General features: G+C 50.9%; 1 protein-coding gene across 2 annotated transcripts in view; it reads right to left on the bottom strand.

The window, feature by feature from the left end:
• The window catches only part of lmln (leishmanolysin-like (metallopeptidase M8 family)), a 166089-nt gene that overhangs the window by 105016 nt on the left and 41531 nt on the right, over positions 1-19542 (bottom strand). The gene's annotated exons all lie outside the window — the stretch shown is intronic.

Raw genomic sequence — 19542 nt, 5'->3', positions numbered from 1 at the left:
ATACAAAGGAAAAATGCTGAATACAAAATTAGTACATATGTTGGAATGCAAATTTGAGATGTTATTTGTACAACATACAACATTCAGTTAATATGGAATTATAATATAATTATAATAATAATCGCTTATTGTCACAAGCAGGCTTCAATGAAGTTACTGTGAAAAGCCCCTCGTCGCCACTTTCCGGCACCTGTTCGGGGAGGCCGGTACGGGAATTGAACCCGTGCTGCTGGCATTGTTCTGCATTACAAGCCAGCTGTTTAGCCCACTGTGCTATACCAGCCCCAATTATATTGAACTACATAACAGATTTATACATATTGTTAGTGATTACATAATACCACTCTTCACTGTCAAGTACAAAGAGGAATTTCAATAGTTGGCACTGATAAAGTTGATGAACTCTGCCTTCACTGTTAAGACTGGTTGCACATGCGCAAACAGAATCACACATCATCGCTCAGACCATCCAACTTGAAATGAGGATCAAACAGAGAACAGGGGGTTTGGGTCCTCCAAACTCAATGTATTATTACTGGGCAGCGAATGTGGAGAAAGGGCAGAGCTGGGTCAGAGGAGTTGATTCCCAGTGGGTCAAAATGGAGGAGAGTTTTTCTAAGAGGTTGGGTTTGAAGGCGCTAGCAACAGCACTGCTCCCGATGGCCCCAGGGAAATATTCAGGGAGTCTGGTAATAAGATTTGATCCAGGGAAGTGGGACGGAGATTTGCCAGGAAGGAGATACAGAGCTTCCCGGTTGAGCCGACCTCCACATTGATGGAGGAGGTGCTGATGAAAGTGGGACTGGAGAAGGGGATGGTGTCGACAGTTTAGGGAGCTATTTTGGAAGAGGAGAAGGCACCGCTGGAAGGGATCAAAGCAAAGTGGGAGGAAGAGTTGGGAGAGGGTATGGAGCAGGGGTTCTGGTGTGAGGTGCTCCGGAGAGTGAATGCCTCCAGCTCGTGCGCGAGGTTGGGGCTGATACAGCTGAAGGTGGTATATAGAGCACACCTCACAAGGGCGAGGATGAGCCGGCTCTTTGAGGGGGTAGATGTGTGTGAACGTTGTGGGGGTGGGGGAGAGAAGATGTGTGTGAGCGTTGCGGGATGGGTGGGGGGGGGGGGGGGGGGGGAGAGAAGATGTGTGTGTGAACGTTGCGGGGGTGGCGGTGGCCGCAAATCACGCTCATATGGTTTGGTCTTGTCCAAAGCCGGAGGATTACTGGAAGGAGGATTACTGTCGGAAAAAGGTTAATCTGCCATGGATATCTAAGGAATTAAAGGAGGGTATCAAATTGAAAGAAAATGCATACAAAGTGGCAAAGATTAGTGGGAATTGGGAAATCTTGGTCAACACAAAGCCACAAAAAAAGCTGTAAAGAAAAGTAAGTTGGATTATGAGACTAAACTAGTTCAGAATATAAAACAGATAGCAAATGTTTCTACAAATATATAAAATGAAAAAAAAACTGGCTAAGGTCAACATTGGTCCTTTAGAGGATGAAAAGGGAGATTTAATAATGGGAAATTAGGAAATGGCTGAGGCATTGAACAGGTATTTTGTGTCGATCTTCACATTGGAAGGCATAAATAACATGGCAATAATTGACGGCAAGGCGGCTACGGCAGGTGAGGACCTAGAAACGATCATTATCACGAAGGAGCTAGTGTTGGGTAAGCTAATGGATCTAAATCTAAATAATGGATCTAAAGGTAGACACGTCTCCTGGCCCTGATGGAATACATCCCAGGGTACTAAAAGTGATGGCGGAGGAAATAACAAATGTGCTCATGGTAATTTACCAAAATTCCCTGGACTCTGGGACGGTTCCAGCAGATTGGAAAACAGCAAATGTGACGCCACTGTTTAAAAAAGATGGACAAAAGGCCGGTTAGCTTAACTTCTGCAGTGGGAAAAATGCTTGAATCTAAATCCGCTCCCCCATGCGGGGGGGCACGGTAGCACAGTGGTTAGCACAGTTTCTTCACAGCTCCAGGGTCCCAGATTCAATCCCCGGCTTGGGTCATGTCTGTGTGGAGGCTGCACGTTCTCCCCGTGTCTGCGCGGGTTTCCTCCGGGCGCTCCGGTTTTCTCCCACAGTCCAAAGAGGTGCAGGTTAGGTGGATTGGCCATGCTAAATTGCCCTTAGTGTCCAAAAAGGTTAGGTGGAGTTACTGGGTTACGGGGATAGGATGGATGTGTGGGCTTTGATAGGATGTTCTTTCCAGGGTCCGGTGTAGACTCGATGGGCCGAATAGCTTCCTTCGGCACTGTAAATTCTATGATTCTATCATCAAGGAAGAAATAGCGAGACATCTGGATAGGAATTATCCCATTGGACAGATGCAGCATGGGTTCATGAAAGGCAAGCCATGTTTAACTAATTTACTGTGATTCTTTGAGGACATTACGAGCGCGGTGGACAACGGGAACTGGTGGATATGACGTATCTGGATTTCCAGAAGGCATTCGATAAGGTGCCGCACAAAAGGCACTCACAAAGTGAGTGGGCATGGGTGTGGCAGATGGAGTACAATGTTAGTAAATGTGAGGTCATCCATTTTGGTAGAAATTATTATTTAAATAGTAAAAGATCGCAGCATGCTGCTGTGCAGAGGGACCTGGGTGTCCTTGTGCATAAATCGCAAAAGGTTGGTTTGCAGGTGCAGCAGGTAATTAAGAGGGCAAATGGAAGGCAGCACGGTGGCGCAGTGGGCTAACCCTGATGCCTCACGGCGCCGAGTCACAGGTTCGATCCCGGCTCTGGGTCACTGTCCGTGTGGATTTTGCACATTCTCTCCGTGTTTGCGTGGGTTTCGCCCCCACAACCCAAAGATGTGCAGGGTAGGTGGATTGGCCACGCTAAACTGCCGCTTAATTGAAAAAAATGAATTGGGCACTCTAAAATTTTTTTTTTTTTTTTTTAAAAGGCGGCGGCAAATGGGATTTTGTCCTTCATTACTAGAGGGATGGAGTTTAACAGAGAGGTTATGTTGCAGCTGGATAGTGTGCCCCACCTGAAGTACTGTGAACAGTATTGGTCTTCTTTCTTGAGAAAGAATATACTGGCACTGGAGGGGGTGCAGAAGAGATTCACTAGGTTGATTCCAGAGTTGAGGGGATTGTCTTATGAGGAGAGACTAAGTAGACTGGGACTATACTCATTGGAATTTAGAAGGATTAAGGGGGATCCGATAGAAAAACCATAAAATTATGAAACAAATAGATAGCAGGGAGGTTGTTTCCACAGGCGGGTGAAACTAGAACTAGGGGGCATAGCATCAAAATAAGAGGGATGAGATTTAGGACTGAGTTGAGGAGGAACTTCTTCACCCAAAGGATTGTGAATCTGTGGAATTCCCTGCCCAGTGAAGCAGTTGAGTCTACCTCGTTGAATGGTTTTAAGGCAAAGATAGATAGATTTTTGAACAGTAAAGGAATTAAGGGTTATGGCGAGCGGGTAGGTAAGTGGAGCTGAGTCCACAAAAAGATCAGCCATGATCTTATTGAATGACGGAGCAGGCTCGAGAGGCCAGATAGACTACTCCTGCTCCTAGGTATTATGTTCTTGATGACAGTAAATCTGGATGATCCACCTGCAGATTCTTCCCTCACCCACTGCTGTGGAGCTCCGGATCCAGGGTTGCTGGTGGCCTCCGTTCCAAAATCTGGAGGCAGCCCCAGGCATTGTTCAGGTGAGTACCGACATCTGTGCACCACAATGTTCCAAACATGTTTTGCCCAGGCATGTTTTTCCGCTGACATGACGTTGTGGACAATCAAACGTGAGAGAAAGATTCCAGTCAGGCCTTCATCTGCATCCCACTCACGGGATGCAAATCAGTTTCAGGTCAGCCTCTAGCGGGTTTCCCTACACCATGGCGGGCACCAGTGGAGAATTGCATGGGAAATTCACACCGTGCTGAAGCTGATCTTTAGATCTCTGATAAATTCCCCCCCCCCTCCCCCCGCCCCAACCAGGTCAGGGGAACAAATGGCCTTTCGTTCGGAATCTGCAACTGCGGGGTTCAAAGCCGGTATGGACTGGTAGCTAGGAGCGCCTATCTCGTAGCAAGCGTTGACTTGAGACTTACTTCAGGGATGCGGCAGCTTGGACCGTTCACTCTCAGGGGTTGCTTCGCGTTGCTGAGTGACCCGGTCAAGGAGAACGATTTGAACTTGGGGGCTTAACTTTATAGTCCCCAGGGGCTTCCCGCCTTTTGCAGCGGACCCTGTATCTGGTTCTAGGTGATTGGACTTCGTTCCAATCACTTGGTTTGATTTCTCCAATACTGGAGCGGTTCCCTGATCGATGGGCGGTCTTGAGGTGTCCGTTAACCTCTTTTGTGTTGGCTCCTGCTGCGCCGGGGAGTCTGACTTGGCTTTGTTTATCCCAAATGTTTCAATTGTTCCAGGGGATTGCTCATTAGTATGTAGATGGCTGCTACATTATTATGCTGATGGTCGCTGGTATCGATGCTGTCTGGGCTTTTGCAGAGTTTAATACACAGTAACTCCCACCTGCTGGTTTCTGCCTGTGTTGGCTGAATTTCCCTTCAGCCTTTGCTGTTCTCCATTTTAAATCGGGAGTTGGCCAACTTAGGTGGCTACACTCCCTCCTTGTGATCCTAACGCGAAGCATGAAGGATCACATTACTGCGTTGTTTTTCATTCCCTGACCCGGCGAGCACTCTTCTATGGCCTCTACACTGACCATAACTATGCAAAAAAATTTTATCTGACAATTCTAAGGGGCGCTATGTCAAACAGGAACATGCATTACAAAACAAGAAAATCGGAACCTCTAACTATCCTTAATAAACTACACTCACTTAAACATTTCATCACTCTAACTTCCTCAACCATACAAACAAAATCATAGCAGTATTATACACATTTTCTGGCTTGGCGGTCAAGCTCAGGATTGTACAATTGCTCAAGAACATTTCTTTATTTACAACAAAAAATGCAAACGACTGTTCTTTATTATAGATCGTGGGGGTCGGGGGTCTGGTCATATCTGAAAATTGGGGATCTGATCCTATCTACCGGGGTGCGAGCACGGTAGGCTCTCCTTCTCCATTTTCTCAGACGGATAGTCTGCACGACGCAGCAGAGTATCGCCAATACCAATACGGACTCTATCAAGTAGGACAGGGAGTACCAGGTTATAAACCTGTCACACCAAGATGGTGTGGTGTCGTTTGTGACTGGGCTCTGGGTACTGTGGGGAATTGAATCATTAACGGCTGGGAGGGGTTGAGGTCAGGGGGTTCGCATTCGCGCGCAACCAAATGTCCATTTGGATGAGCAACGCGGAGGACGTCCTCATGGTTCTTCTTCTTTCACTTCTCTTCTCTGGTCCTGGAGCTTCTGTGGAATCAAGCATAGTGTCTGTTACTATCTTAGTTTAACATCTCGTATGATAGCCTGTCTGTCCTTTAGTGCCAATTACTCCCTTAATAATTGGTCACTATGTGTGACTCTCTCATTTTTTTTTCAAAAACCAAATTTCAGGACAAGACACACTTACAAATACTGAACCAGTGCGAGCCGTCTCGCAGACTGTGTGGTTTACCATCCAAATGTTTGAGGAAGTAAATAGCAGAGGGTTGGCAACCTAAGGGTTACCTGAAAACAAAACAAAACTTTTTGAACCAAAAATTTCCGAAATGAGGTGCGTATGGGCCGCGACAGGTACGATTTGGATGGAGTCCCCGGGTAGGACGGCGACCAATGCCGTGTGTGCCCTACCCGAGTGTAGCTGACCAGAGGGGGGGTTCCCAGGCAGGGCGGGTCCCAATGCCGTTTCACCACTGCCTGAGCAACCGACAAGAACGGGCAAGAAATGTAGTCATCGTGGGGGGTTGCCATATTGGTTCTTCCTTCGAACCAGAAGGGCAGTTACGAACGGGGGTCTGTGTATCTGTTGACAGACGGGTTCCTCTGAACTGGCGTCTGGGACATTACCAAGTCTCTGCAGGAAAGTTCGCAGAGGTTTCGGCCGAAAGGGCGTGGGGCTGTGGGAAAAGAAATTCCAGTCTAACATACAACATTTAACAGTACAAGTACAAACAACAACAAACATGCTGCAGGTTCCATCAGAATACAGGACATCGTGAATCACATTTGGACTGGGGTGTAACTAGCATATGGAGGGAGTGCAGCGTGACCGAAGAAGAGAGGAAGGAGGAGCGAAACAAAAATGAAGTGGCCTTGCTGAGGTAACGCTGCCATGAGAAGTGGTGGGTAAGCGCTCAGTTTGCATTGGGCAGCTGGGACCTTGTAGCTGCTGTGGGTGGTGTTCTCTTGCATATCTGGGGGCTAGTCTAGCTGGTGGGGGTCTCCTGCAATCTCGGGCGAAGTGTCCTGGCTGCCCACAGTTGTAACATGACCCCTGGGGCACATCAGGTGGAGCAGGCTCTCTGGTGGCATTGTTCCCTTGGGTATGGTTCCCTGGGTGGGGGGTTGGGGCGGTTGGTGTCTTTGCTGGTTCGGGGGGCATTTGTGGACTGACTCCATTGCTGTTTCAGGGGGGCTTGACATTCTCGTGCGTAATGTCCTAATTGTCCGCAATTGTAACATTCCGGTGGTTTCTGTGGGGGGCTGTTCCTTCCTTCGTTTACCCATGCGGGGTTCTGGTGCGTTTTAACTGGATGCATGTCTGCCTGCTCTTCCTGCTGTTCCTCGGGTTTCCTAACTGCGGGTTTGTTTTGTACAGACTGCTCCCAGGCGCGGGACAATCTTTTTAAAACCCATTTCTCATTGTGGGCTTCCTCTGAGGGGTCATAATTCGTACAGGCTTTTTGTCCTGTTTCTGTGGCATGGGATATAAGGGTGCGGGTCCATATGGCCATGTTGTCTGGGGACAAATGGGCTCGGTCTAAGTCTCCAAAAACTGCTGCAAAGTGGATCCACAGGCGTCCAGCGAACACTGTGGGGTGCTCGGTTTTCTTTTGCCTGAATTTGTTGAGGCCATCTACGGGGTCACCCGTTATGTATTTTTACCGCGGTATGCATTTTTGCAAGGGTGCCTCCTCCTACATTCTGTGGGTCGGGAAGGGCTGCTACGACCGAAGGGTCTAAACTCAAAACTGTGAGCTTTACGTGCTCTCGCTCATCCAGGCCGTACATGGTCACCTGCTGCTTTACTCTGGCAAAGAAATGGTGGGGGTCTGAGGTGGGGAGGAACGGTGTGATTTTCTCGCACGCGTCACGTAATTGGGTCACTGTTAAGGGGGTGGTATACAAAAATTCCGTGTCGTCTGATGTGGCGGTGCGGTGGGGGTTACTGGGTTCATTGGAGCCTGAACTATCTGCTCTGTGGGGGGTTGGGGCACTTTCCTCTTTTGTGGCTTTCCCTGCGCACATGTTCCCTGAACATATCTCTGCGCTGTCTCGTTTAATTCTTCCCAATCAGGGCCGTCTTCCTCATTTAACTTTGCTCCAAAGGTTTCCTGGAATCCTTTCTGGACTGAAAGCAGCGATTGCAGCTCTGCAATCTGCTTCCGGCACTTTGCGTGGTCTAGTGAGCTTTGTCTTTGCTCCGCGGTGGCAGCATGGAGTGCTCTTAACGCTGCCTTCAGGTCACTACACTGCCTCTGCAATGCTTCTACCTGCTTCTCGGTTTCTTCACGTACCAGGACTGCACGTTGCGTGGCCTGATAGGCCTTTTCATACTGGGACTGGAAGCTGCTTAAGTGCGCCAGACAAGAATGGTGTGACCACTTGGCATCATCCACCTCTCTGTCTTTTGCTGCCAACTTCTTCCTCAACTCTAAGTTCTCTCTTTCTACCTCACTTACATCGACCTTGCTCATTCGATGTGTGCCTTTTATCTCTTTCCGGAGCGCCCTAACGACCTCCTCTGTGCCTCGCAAATGTGCCAAACAGGACACGATTGCCATCGGCTTGCGAGCTTTTCCTAAGATCTTCTTGTGAATCTCACTCAGGTTCTCCCACCAAGTATGTCCTATACTGCCGGGACCTGTTTCCTCGTTGTTACAGAATTCGCTCCAAAGGGGCCAGCCTTTCCCTTTGAGGTACTTCCTAATTTCTTCCTCCCATACGGGACATTGTCCTACTCTACTGCTGCTGGTCGCTGCGACCGCAAATTCCTCTGGGTTCATGAGGCCCTGCACTGCCATCTTTCTTATCCGAATGCTTCTTTTAAAATTGGAACAGGGGAGCTAAGGCGGTGCTGTAAATACGGGTACGGCTTTCACTAATTTCCGAAATACAAACTCCCGACAGTTTTGTCGCAACAAAAATCTATCAGTTTTACCTTATTGCCCTGTTAGTTACGCATGCACACACACACTTCCGAATTATGAGGATTGATCAGAACTGCTTGAACACTTGTGGTTTTCTGTTCCCAATTGGATCTCTAATTCAAATTTTTGGATTCTCCCGGAGTGGTTAAGCCACTTCTAGTTCGGGTCCCGGCGGAGTCGCCAGTAATATGTTGCTAAATTTTTGTTGGTTCAATTGGCTCTGTTTTATAACCTTTGCTCTCGAGTCGCCAGGTATCTTTATGATACCGCCACGAGGTTCAAGTTCAAGTAATGATCAATAACTCAACACACCAATTAGTAAGATTCAAATCAAAGCACATTTATTATACACAGTAATCGCTACTCATGCACAAATTCTACGTCTGAGCTACTCCTACAACTAACAGGCCTATACTTAACTTCGGACTGGCCCACCAGGTCAGGGGAACAAATGGCCTTTCGTTCGGAATCTGCAACTGCGGGGTTCAAAGCCGGTATGGACTGGTAGCTAGGAGCGCCTATCTCGTAGCGAGCGTTGACTTGAGACTTACTTCAGGGATGCGGCAGCTTGGAACGTTCACTCTCAGGGGTTGCTTCGCGTTGCTGAGTGACCCGGTCAAGGAGAACAATTTGAACTTGGAGGCTTAACTTTATAGTCCCCAGGGGCTTCCCGCCTTTCGCGGCGGACCCTGTACCTGGTTCTAGGTGGTTGGACTTCGTTCCAATCGCTTGGTTTGATTTCTCCAATACTGGAGCGGTTCCCTGATCGATGGGCGGTCTTGAGGTGTCCGTTAACCTCTTTTGTGTTGGCTCCTGCTGGCGCCGGGGAGTCTGACTTGGCTTTGTTTATCCCAAATGTTTCAATTGTTCCCGGGGATTGCTCATTAGTATGTAGATGGCTGCTACATTATTATGCTGATGGTCGCTGGTATCGATGCTGTCTGGGCTTTTGCAGAGTTTAATACACAGTAACTTCCACCTGCTGGTTTCTGCCTGTGTTGGCTGAATTTCCCTTCAGCCTTTGCTGTTCTCCATTTTAAATCGGGAGTTGACCAACTTAGGTGGCTACAATTTGCTTGGCAGAATCATGCTGTGTGTAACAGGTCACCATCAACCAAAGGTTTCCTAAATTGTAAGCCGACAGGGACAAACTGGGGGATACTTAATTTAACCAGAAATCCATTTAGGAATAATTTTTTATATAGACCAAATTGAACAATCTAAATTAATGTTTCATTTAAAAATACAGCACAAGAAATATGTTTTTGTGTGTCTTCACTGATCCAGTGCATGTATTACTACATTTATTTTTAAATTTAGAGTACCCAATTCATTTTTTTCCAATTAAGGGTCAATTTAGCATGGCCAAGCCACCTACCCTGCACATCTTTGGGTTGTGGGGGTGAAACTTACGCAAGCATGGGGAGAATGTGCAAACCCCATACGGACAGTGACCCAGAGCCGGGATTGAACCTGGGACCTCGGCACTGTGAGGCAGCAGTGCTAACCACTGTGCCACCGTGCTGCCCCTTGTTTTACTACAGTTAATCTTACCCACCATAAAGTTTTCATAGGATCTTATTATGTTCAATGCACAGAACTGTGTAACCTTTCCTTTTAAAACAAACAGCTTGCATGAAAGTTGCTGACAATGCTGTAACTATGATTTGCTGCGGTACAGATGTCTCAGTACTGTATGACAGAGTGAAACAATTAAGCAGCAAAATCTGCAAGTTTCAAATCCTGACTTTTGCACACATTTTCAAACTATATTATGAGCTTGCAAAGAGGCCCGTTTACTTATAGGGTCGATCATGAGATGACTGCACCATCAAAAGTTATACCTGCAGCCTCTGTATATAAATGTCAAAAGAGGATATTTTAAAATTATACAATAAATTATTTGTTAGAATGTTTCATGACAATTTAAAAAGTCAACCCAGCCTATCATTACTCTTGTCTTTGCATACAAATAACAGTGTACGGAACAGGATAAACATTTGGCCCAAGGACTTAATGAACTGTTAACAAAACCTGTAGCAGAGGCATGGGCTGAAAAGATTATAAGCTGTGGCTGAAGCTAAATATCCAAACCACGTATTACGTAAGCACAGGTCAAGGTTGTATTATAGAATAAGAATAGAACCATGCCTTTAACCTCAGAGCACTTGCAAATCAAGAGTGGGAGGACACATGTTGTTCTCCAACATCAGAAATCATTCTCAGAGCCTGGAAGCCAGGTTCTGGTATTTGTATATCAGTTACTATGAATGGAAGAGCAAATCTTAAAGCCTATTATCATGAAAGCAACTAGTGTATGAATCATCAGCAGTATTATCGCCAGCCTAAAAAACCTTTGCTGCAATGGTAACTAAAAAGGAATTTGCTAATATTACTCATAAAACTAAAAATCTAAACAATCTGGCAGATAACTCACTGTTGAAAGAGTTTATTTTCACCCTTGACAGGCTTTCCACAATCATTTCACAGACGTTGCATTTTGTGAAAGAAGTGATTATGCCAGCAATGTCATACAATGGACACGATTCTGCACCAACTTTTTGAAGTTAATTTGTGTCGGGTTTTTCAGGGACTTCCTGCCGGAACTGCCGGCGAGTTCCCCACCGCTATTCAATGACTCGTAGTCATCTTTTGGGGCCCTGGGAAGTTTCTCACTGGTTTATCCCACGCGTGAAATTTTTTTTAGCACTGGGAAGCTGAACTCCGAGATCGTGTCGCCATTTTGAAAGGGTACCCCGATCTCAAAGTGAGTTTGTGGGTAACCCCGGCCCTTGGAAATGCCACCCTGGCACTTGGGCACCTTGCACGGTCACCCTGGCAGTGCTCCTGCAGGCTTCGCAGTGCCATCCGGGCACCTTGGCAGTGCCGAGGTGCCAGCTGGGCAGTGCTACGATGCCCCTGTTGCAGGGGGAGGGTCAAGGGGCTACCCTGCACTTACCCTGACCACCCTGGGAGCTCCAATGGCCCGGGAGATCCCCACCCAATTCCGTTCCGCCTGGTCCCCGTTTGTGTGGACCAGCACTGATCAGCATCTGGCTGCAGCCTCCCTGGGGAGGCCAAAGAATTGAGGGAGGCACAGGTAGGTCATAAGTAGTTTACGACCTCCTTCCGCGAGCATCATTCGGTTCCACCCACTTGGGGCGGGGTTCGGACTCCGACAACTTGCAGGACTTCGGAGAATCTCGTGAGGCGCGGAACCTGTCGGGAGACCCGCTGGGAGGACTTTCCCAAGATTCTTGGCTGCGTTATGCTCTCGCTTGTGTGCAACGCAGCCAGAAAAACGCACCCAATATTTTTTGAAGTTCATAAATGTATCATTTACACTACGGTGTTTGACTGAACAAATGTTTCAGAAGTCAGAACCACTCTGGGTCAGTCATTCAATGCCCACTCTGGGTTAGTCTCTCTCTCTCACTGTGCCCACTCTGGCTCAGTGGCTCAGTCTCTCCCTCTCTCTCTCTGCCCACTCTGGCTCAGCCTCTGCGCCCACTCTGGCTCAATCTATCTCTGTGCCCACTCAAGCTTAGTCTCTCGCTCTCTCTGCCCACTCTGGCTCAGTCTCTCTCTGTGCCCACTCAGATTCAGTCTCTCTCTCTGCCCACTCTGGCTCAGTCTCACTCTGTGCCCACTCTGGCTCAGTCGCTCTCTCTGCCACTCTGGTTCAGTCTCTTCTCACTGTGCTCACTCTGGCTCAGTCTCTCTCTCAATGCCCACCCTGGCTCAGTCTCTCCCTCGCTCTCTGCCCACTCCGACTCAGTCTCTTCTCTCTCTGCCCACACTGGTTCAGTCTCTCTTTGTGCACACCATGGCTCAGTCTGTCTCTGTGCCCACACAGGCTCAGTCACTCTCTGTGCCCACTCTGGGTTAGTCTCCCTCTCTCCGCCCACTCTGGCTCAGTCTCTCTCGCGCTGTGCCCACTCTGGGTTAGTCCCTCTCTGTGCCCACTCTGGCTCAGTCTCTCCCTCTCTCTGTGCCCACTCTGGCTCAGTCTCTCTCTGTGCCCACTCTGGGTTAGTCTCTCTCTGTGCCCACTCTGGCTCAGTCTCTCCCTCTCTCTCTGTGCCCACTCTGGCTCAGTCTCTCTCTGTGCCCACTCTGGCTCAGTCTCTCTCTGTGCCCACTCTGGCTCAGTCTCTCTCTGTGCCCACTCTGGCTCAGTCTCTCTCTGTGCCCACTCTGGCTCAGTCTCTCTCTGTGCCCACTCTGACTCAGTCTCTTCTCTCTCTGCCCACTCTGGCTCAGTCTCTCTCTATGTGCCCACTCTGGTTCAATCTTTCTCTGTGCCCACTCTGGCTTAGTCTCTCTCTGTGCCCACTCTGGCTCAATCTTTCTCTATGCCCACTCTGGCTCAATCTTTCTCTATGCCCACTCTGGCTCAGTCTCTCTCTGTGCCCACTCTGGCTTAGTCTCTCTCTCTCTACCCACTCTGGCTCAGTCTCTCTCGCTCTGTGCCCACTCAGATTCAGTCTCTCTCTGTGCCCACTCTGGCTCAGTCTCTCTCTCTGCCACTCAGGCTCAGTCTCTCTCTCTTTGCCCACTCTGGCTCAGTCTCTCTCTCTCTGCCCACTCTGGCTCAGTCTCTAGCTGTGTGCCCACTCTGGTTCGGTCTCTAGCTGTGTGCCCACTCGGGTTCAGTCTCTTCTCACTGTGCCCACTCTGGCTCAGTTACTCTCTGTGCCCACTCCGACTCAGTCTCTTCTCTCTCTGCCCACTCTGGTTCAGTCTCTCTTTGTGCCAACCATGGCTCAGTCTCTCTCTGTGCCCACTCTGGCTCAGTCTCTCTCTATGCCCACTCTGGCTCAGTCTCTCTCTGTGCCCACTCTGGCTCAGTCTCTCTCTGTGCCCACCATGGCTCAGTCTCTCTCTGTGCCCACTCTGGCTCAGTCTCTCTCTGTGCCCACTCTGGCTCAGTCTCTCTCTGTGCCCACTCTGGCTCAGTCTCTCTCTGTGCCCACTCTGGCTCAGTCTCTCTCTGTGCCCACTCAGGCTCAGTCTCTCTCTGTGCTCACTCTGGCTCAGTCTCTCTCTGTGCCCACTCTGGCTCAGTCTCACTCTGTGCCCACTCTGGCTCAGTCTCTCTCTGTGCCCACTTTGGCTCAGTCTCTCTCTCTCTGCCCACTCTGGCTCAGTCTCTGTCTCCATGTGCTCACTCTGGCTCAGTCTCTCTCTGTGCCCACTCTGGCTCAGTCTCTCTGTGCCCACTTTGGCTCAGTCTCTCTCTCTCTGCCCACTCTGACAGTCTCTCTCTCCCTGTGCTCACTCTGGCTCAGTCTCTGTTTCCATGTGCTCAGTCTGGCTCAGTCTCTCTCTGTGCCCACTCTGGCTCAGTCTCTCTCTATGCCCACTCTGGCTCAGTCTCTCTCTATGCCCACTCTGGCTCAGTCTCTCTCTGTGCCCACTCTGGCTCAGTCTCTCTCTGTGCCCACTCTGGCTCAGTCTCTCTCTGTGCTCACTCTGGCTCAGTCTCTCTCTGTGCCCACTCTGGCTCAGTCTCTCTCCCCCTGTGCCCACTTTGGCTCAGTCTCTCTCTCTCTCTGCCCACTCTGGCTCAGTCTCTGTCTCCATGTGCTCACTCTGGCTCAGTCTCTCTCTGTGCCCACTCTGGCTCAGTCTCTCTCTGTGCCCACTCTGGCTCAGTCTCTCTCTCTGCCCACTCTGGCTCAGTCTCTCTCCCCCTGTGCCCACTTTGGCTCAGTCTCTCTCTGTGCCCACTCTGGCTCAGTCTCTCTCTCTCTGCCCACTCTGGCTCAGTCTCTCTCCCTGTGCTCACTCTGGCTCAGTCTCTGTCTCCATGTGCTCACTCTGGCTCAGTCTCTCTCTTTGCCCACTGTGGCTCAGTCTCTCTCTGTGCCCACTTTGGCTCAGTCTCTCTTCCCCTGTGCCCACTCTGGCTCAGTCTCTCTCTCTGCCCACTCTGGCTCAGTCTCTCTCCCCCTGTGCCCACTTTGGCTCAGTCTCTCTCTGTGCCCACTCTGGCTCAGTCTCTCTCTCTCTGCCCACTCTGGCTCAGTCTCTCTCTATGTGCCCACTCTGGCTCAGTCTCTCTCTCTCTGCCCACTCTGGCTCAGTCTCTCTCTCTCTGCCCACTCTGGCTCAGTCTCTCTCTATCTCTCTCTCTGCCCACTCTCTCTCTCCCTGTGCTCACTCTGGCTCAGTCTCTGTCTCCATGTGCTCACTCTGGCTCAGTCTCTCTCTCCCTCTGCCCACTCTGCTCCGTCTCTCTCGGTGCCCACTTTGGCTCAGTCTCTCTCTCTCTGCCCACTCTGACAGTCTCTCTCTCCCTGTGCTCACTCTGGCTCAGTCTCTGTCTCCATGTGCTCACTCTGGCTCAGTCTCTCTCTGTGCCCACTTTGGCTCAGTCTCTCTCTCTCTGCCCACTCTGGCTCAGTCTCTCTCTATGTGCCCACTCTGGCTCAGTCTCTCTCTCTCTGCCCACTCTGGCTCAGTCTCTCTCTCTGTGCCCACTCTGGCTCAGTCTCTCTCTCTCTGCCCACTCTGGCTCAGTCTCTCTCTATGTGCCCACTCTGGCTCAGTCTCTCTCTCTCTGCCCACTCTGGCTCAGTCTCTCTCTCTCTCTCTCTCTCTCTTTTTGTCCACTCTCTCTCTCCCTGTGCTCACTCTGGCTCAGTCTCTGTCTCCATGTGCTCACTCTGGCTCAGTCTCTCTCTTTGCCCACTGTGGCTCAGTCTCTCTCTGTGCCCACTTTGGCTCAGTCTCTCTTCCCCTGTGCCCACTCTGGCTCAGTCTCTCTCTCTGCCCACTCTGGCTCAGTCTCTCTCCCCCTGTGCCCACTTTGGCTCAGTCTCTCTCTGTGCCCACTCTGGCTCAGTCTCTCTCTCTCTGCCCACTCTGGCTCAGTCTCTCTCTATGTGCCCACTCTGGCTCAGTCTCTCGCTCTCTGCCCACTCTGGCTCAGTCTCTCTCTCTCTGCCCACTCTGGCTCAGTCTCTCTCTATCTCTCTCTCTGCCCACTCTCTCTCTCCCTGTGCTCACTCTGGCTCAGTCTCTGTCTCCATGTGCTCACTCTGGCTCAGTCTCTCTCTCCCTCTGCCCACTCTGCTCCGTCTCTCTCGGTGCCCACTTTGGCTCAGTCTCTCTCTCTCTGCCCACTCTGACAGTCTCTCTCTCCCTGTGCTCACTCTGGCTCAGTCTCTGTCTCCATGTGCTCACTCTGGCTCAGTCTCTCTCTGTGCCCACTTTGGCTCAGTCTCTCTCTCTCTGCCCACTCTGGCTCAGTCTCTCTCTATGTGCCCACTCTGGCTCAGTCTCTCTCTCTCTGCCCACTCTGGCTCAGTCTCTCTCTCTGTGCCCACTCTGGCTCAGTCTCTCTCTCTCTGCCCACTCTGGCTCAGTCTCTCTCTATGTGCCCACTCTGGCTCAGTCTCTCTCTCTCTGCCCACTCTGGCTCAGTCTCTCTCTCTCTCTCTCTCTCTCTTTTTGTCCACTCTCTCTCTCCCTGTGCTCACTCTGGCTCAGTCTCTGTCTCCATGTGCTCACTCTGGCTCAGTCTCTCTCTCCCTCTGCCCACTCTGGCTCCGTCTCTCTCTATGTGCCCACTCTGGCTCAGTCTCTCTCTCCCTGTGCCCACTCTGGCTCAGTCTCTCTCTATGTGCCCACTCTGGCTCTGTCTCTCTCTCTGTGCCCACTCTGGCTCTGTCTCTCTCTCTGTACCCACTCTGGCTCTGTCTCTCTCTCTGTACCCACTCTGGCTCTGTCTCTCTCTGTGCCCACTCTTTTAGGAACCAGAGGTGAAATTGGCTAGAGTCAAGGTCCTAGGCTCATACACCGTTGTTTAACTAGGGGGAGTCCTGGGGAGTTCAAATTTTTTCAGCCTGGAGAGTTAATTTGATTTCAGCTTGGGGAGATGATGTAATTGCTGGGTGGAGCTAAGGTATTTCGACATTTGAGAAAGATTTTTGAGTTGAGTTCTACTCTGGCTACCCTTTAGACCACAAGTAACGTATTTTGCTCTCACAGTAGGATAGTTAAAAAGATTAATAGTATTTAAAGCTGTGCAAACTTGTCTGAGGATAAGGGGGAAACGGAAAAAAAGAGTTGAAAAAGCTTTTTGAAGATATCCAGCCACAGTCTGCAGGGTTTCAACAAGAGACAAATCTGTTCTTGAATGCAAGTATTACTCTGTGCCTTTGGAATGTAGGATGGAATGAGAGCTGTATATTTGTTCTTTCTTGTTGTTTAATTGAGAATAGAGATAGTAATTAAGTGCATTGTATTTACTGTACTGAGTAGTAGTGTTTCAGGAATAATTGTAAGCTATTTTCAGATGTGATGTTAAAGACTTTAATATTGTGTTAATAATAAAGTTTGACTTCCGGTTGTGGCTATGCCTAGGTAGGTCGCACGGTCAGCAGCTCCTGCCGATAACAGACTTTTGGGCCCTTTTAAGGAGCTCCAGTGGCACTTCGACGACGAATCCCGGGGTGGGAAGGAAACAGTGAGGGTCCCCCAGGTGTATGGAGTGGACCAGGAGTGGGGCGGTTAAAAAAGCAGCTTTGGAGAAGAGAAGAGAACAGGCGCGAAAAAGCAAGATGGCGGCTGGTGGGGATCAGGCAGCGTGGGCCCAGTGGTCCCGGGAGCAGCAGGAGTTTTTAAGAAGCTGCTTTGCGGATTTAAAGGCAGAGATGCTGGCCCCTATGAAGGCGTTGATTGAAAGGTTGGTGGAGAACCAGAATATGCAGGGGACAGTGATCAAGGAGGTGCAGCAGAAGGCCTCTGATAATGAGGGTGAGATTCTGGGCCTGGCGGTTAGAGTGGAGGCGCACGAGGCGCTGCACAAAAAATGGCAGGAGAAGCTGGAGGACCTGGAGAATAGGTCAAGGAGGCAGAACCTGCGGATTCTGGGTCTCCTTGAAGGCGTGGAGGGGTCGGATGCTGGGGCGTACGTGACCACGATGCTGAGTACACTAATGGGTGCGGGGGCCTTCCCGAGGCCCCTGGAGCTGGATGAGGCGCACAGAGTCCTGGCAAGGAGGCCAAAGGCGAACGAGCCGCCGAGAGCTATGGTGGTAAGGTTCCACCGCTTCACCGACAAGGAGTGTGTCTTGCGATGGGCGAAGAAGGAGCGGAGCAGCAGGTGGGAGAACACAGAACTCCAGTATTTATCAGGACTGGAGTGCAGAGCTGGCCAAGAAACGTGCGGGATTCAACCGGGTCAAGGCGGTCCTCCACGGAAAGGGGGTGAAGTTCGGGCTGTAACAACCGGCGAGGCTGTGGGTTACATATCAGGACCGGCACCACTATTTCGACACGCCGGACGAGGCGTGGACTTTCATCAGGAATGAGAAGCTGGACTCGAGTTAATGGACTGCAGTATGTTGTGGGGGTTGTTGTGGGTGGGGGGGGGGCGGTGTTATGTTGGGGTTTCCCCCGTGTTTTTGGGGCCCCTTTGCCCTGGGCCCTCGAGGCTTTAGGCGAGGTCACAGTTGGGAAGAGCTGCGTCACAGGAGGTAGGGTCGGCCCAGACAGGGAGCACGGTTTACCCGCAAAATGGTGGGGGTGGCACCTGAAGCTGGGGGTTTGAGTGTACGGTACTTTGTTTTGTTTTTCTTTGCCTGTTCACACGGGGTGTGGGGGGGGACGGGGGATGACGACGACTCTCTCTACCCCACTTAGGTTGGGGGGGGGGTTGGAGATTTGTACGGGGAACCCACAGGGGGATTGGAGGTGGAGGCGGGAGCAGCCAGAGTCAGCATGAGTCAGCTGACTCACGGGAGTCCAATGGGGGGTAGGGGGGTTAAGCGGATGCTTGAATGGGGGGGGGGGTTATGGGGGCGGGCTGGTATGCTGCTGTGCTTACTGAGGGGGAATCGATGTTAAAGGGGAGAATCGGGGCGAGGAGCCTCCGCCTGGGGGGCTGCCTGAATGGGCCAGTCAAGAGGGCCCGTGTGTTTTCGCACTTAAAGGGGGGAAAGGCAGATGTAGCCGTGCTACAAGAAACGCACCTGAAGATCGCGGATCAAACCAGGCTGAGGAAAGGATGGCTGGGGCAGGTTTCCCACTCAGGGCTGGATGCGAAGAACAGGGGGGGGGGTCACAATTCTGGTGAGCAAGCGGGTGGCATTTGAAGCAGCGGGTATTGTGGCGGATAAAGGGGGTCGATATGTTATGGTGAGTGGCAGTTTGCAGGGGGCCCGGGTGGTGCTAGTGAATGTGTATGCTCTGAACTGGGACGATGCAGGGTTCATGAAGCGGATGTTGAGTAGGATTCCGGATCTGGAGTCATGCAGTTTGGTAATGGGGCGGGGGGGGGACACTTTAACACGGTCCTGGACCCGGCACTGGATCGGTCTAGGTCGAGATCGGGTAAGAGGCCAGCAGCGGCCAAGGTCCTGAGGGGGTTCATGGACCAGATGGGGGGAGTGAATCTGTGGAGAATTGCCAGGCCAAGGGCGAAGGAGTTTTCCTTCTTCTCCCATGTGCACAAGGCGTACTCGCGGATTGATTTTTTCGTGGTAAGAAGGGCGCTAATCCAGAGAGTAGAGGGGGTGGAATAGTCAGCCATTGCGATCTCGGACCATGCCCCGCACTGGGTGGAGTTGGGGCTGGGGGAGGAGAGGCCAACGCTCTCTGTGGAGACTGGACGTGGGACTACTGGCAGACGAGGTGGTCTATGGGCGGGGTTCGGAGGTGTAACCAAAGCTATGTGGAGACCAATGATAATGGGGAGGTTTCGGTGAGAGTGGTCTGGGAGGCGCTGAAAGCAGTTGTCAGAGGGGAGCTAATTTCAGTCAGGGCCCACAGAGAGGAGAAGGATAGGATGAAGAGGGAGAGATTGGTGGGGGAGATACTTGGGGTGGACAGGAGGTATCCCCCGAGGAGGAGTTGTTGAAGGAGCGCCGGAGCCTGCAGGCAAAGTCTGACTTGCTTACCACGGGGAAGGCTGAGGCTCAGTTGAAGAAGGTACAGGGAGCAGTGTACGAGTATGGGGAGAAGGCAAGTAGGATGCTGGCGCATCAGCTGCGGATGAGAGAGGCGGCCAGGGAGATTGGGGGAATTAGAGATAGCGGGGGTAACAAGGTGCTGAGCTCGGCAAGGATTAACGAGGTCTTCAAGGACTTTTATGGCAAACTGTACGAGTCAGAACCCCAGGGGGGGGGATGATGAGGCAGTTCCTCGACCAACTGAGGTTTCCACAGGTGGAGGAGGGGCGAGTAGAGGGATTGGGGGCCCCGATTGAGATGGAGGAACTGGTTAAGGGGTTAGGGGGTATGCAGGCGGGCAAGGCCCCGG

The sequence above is a fragment of the Scyliorhinus torazame genome, chromosome 2 (assembly GCF_047496885.1).
Source record: "Scyliorhinus torazame isolate Kashiwa2021f chromosome 2, sScyTor2.1, whole genome shotgun sequence".
Taxonomy (NCBI): Eukaryota; Metazoa; Chordata; class Chondrichthyes; order Carcharhiniformes; family Scyliorhinidae; genus Scyliorhinus; species Scyliorhinus torazame.
Note: the sequence above shows the minus strand (reverse complement) of the source record. Positions and strands in the feature narration are given on the sequence as shown.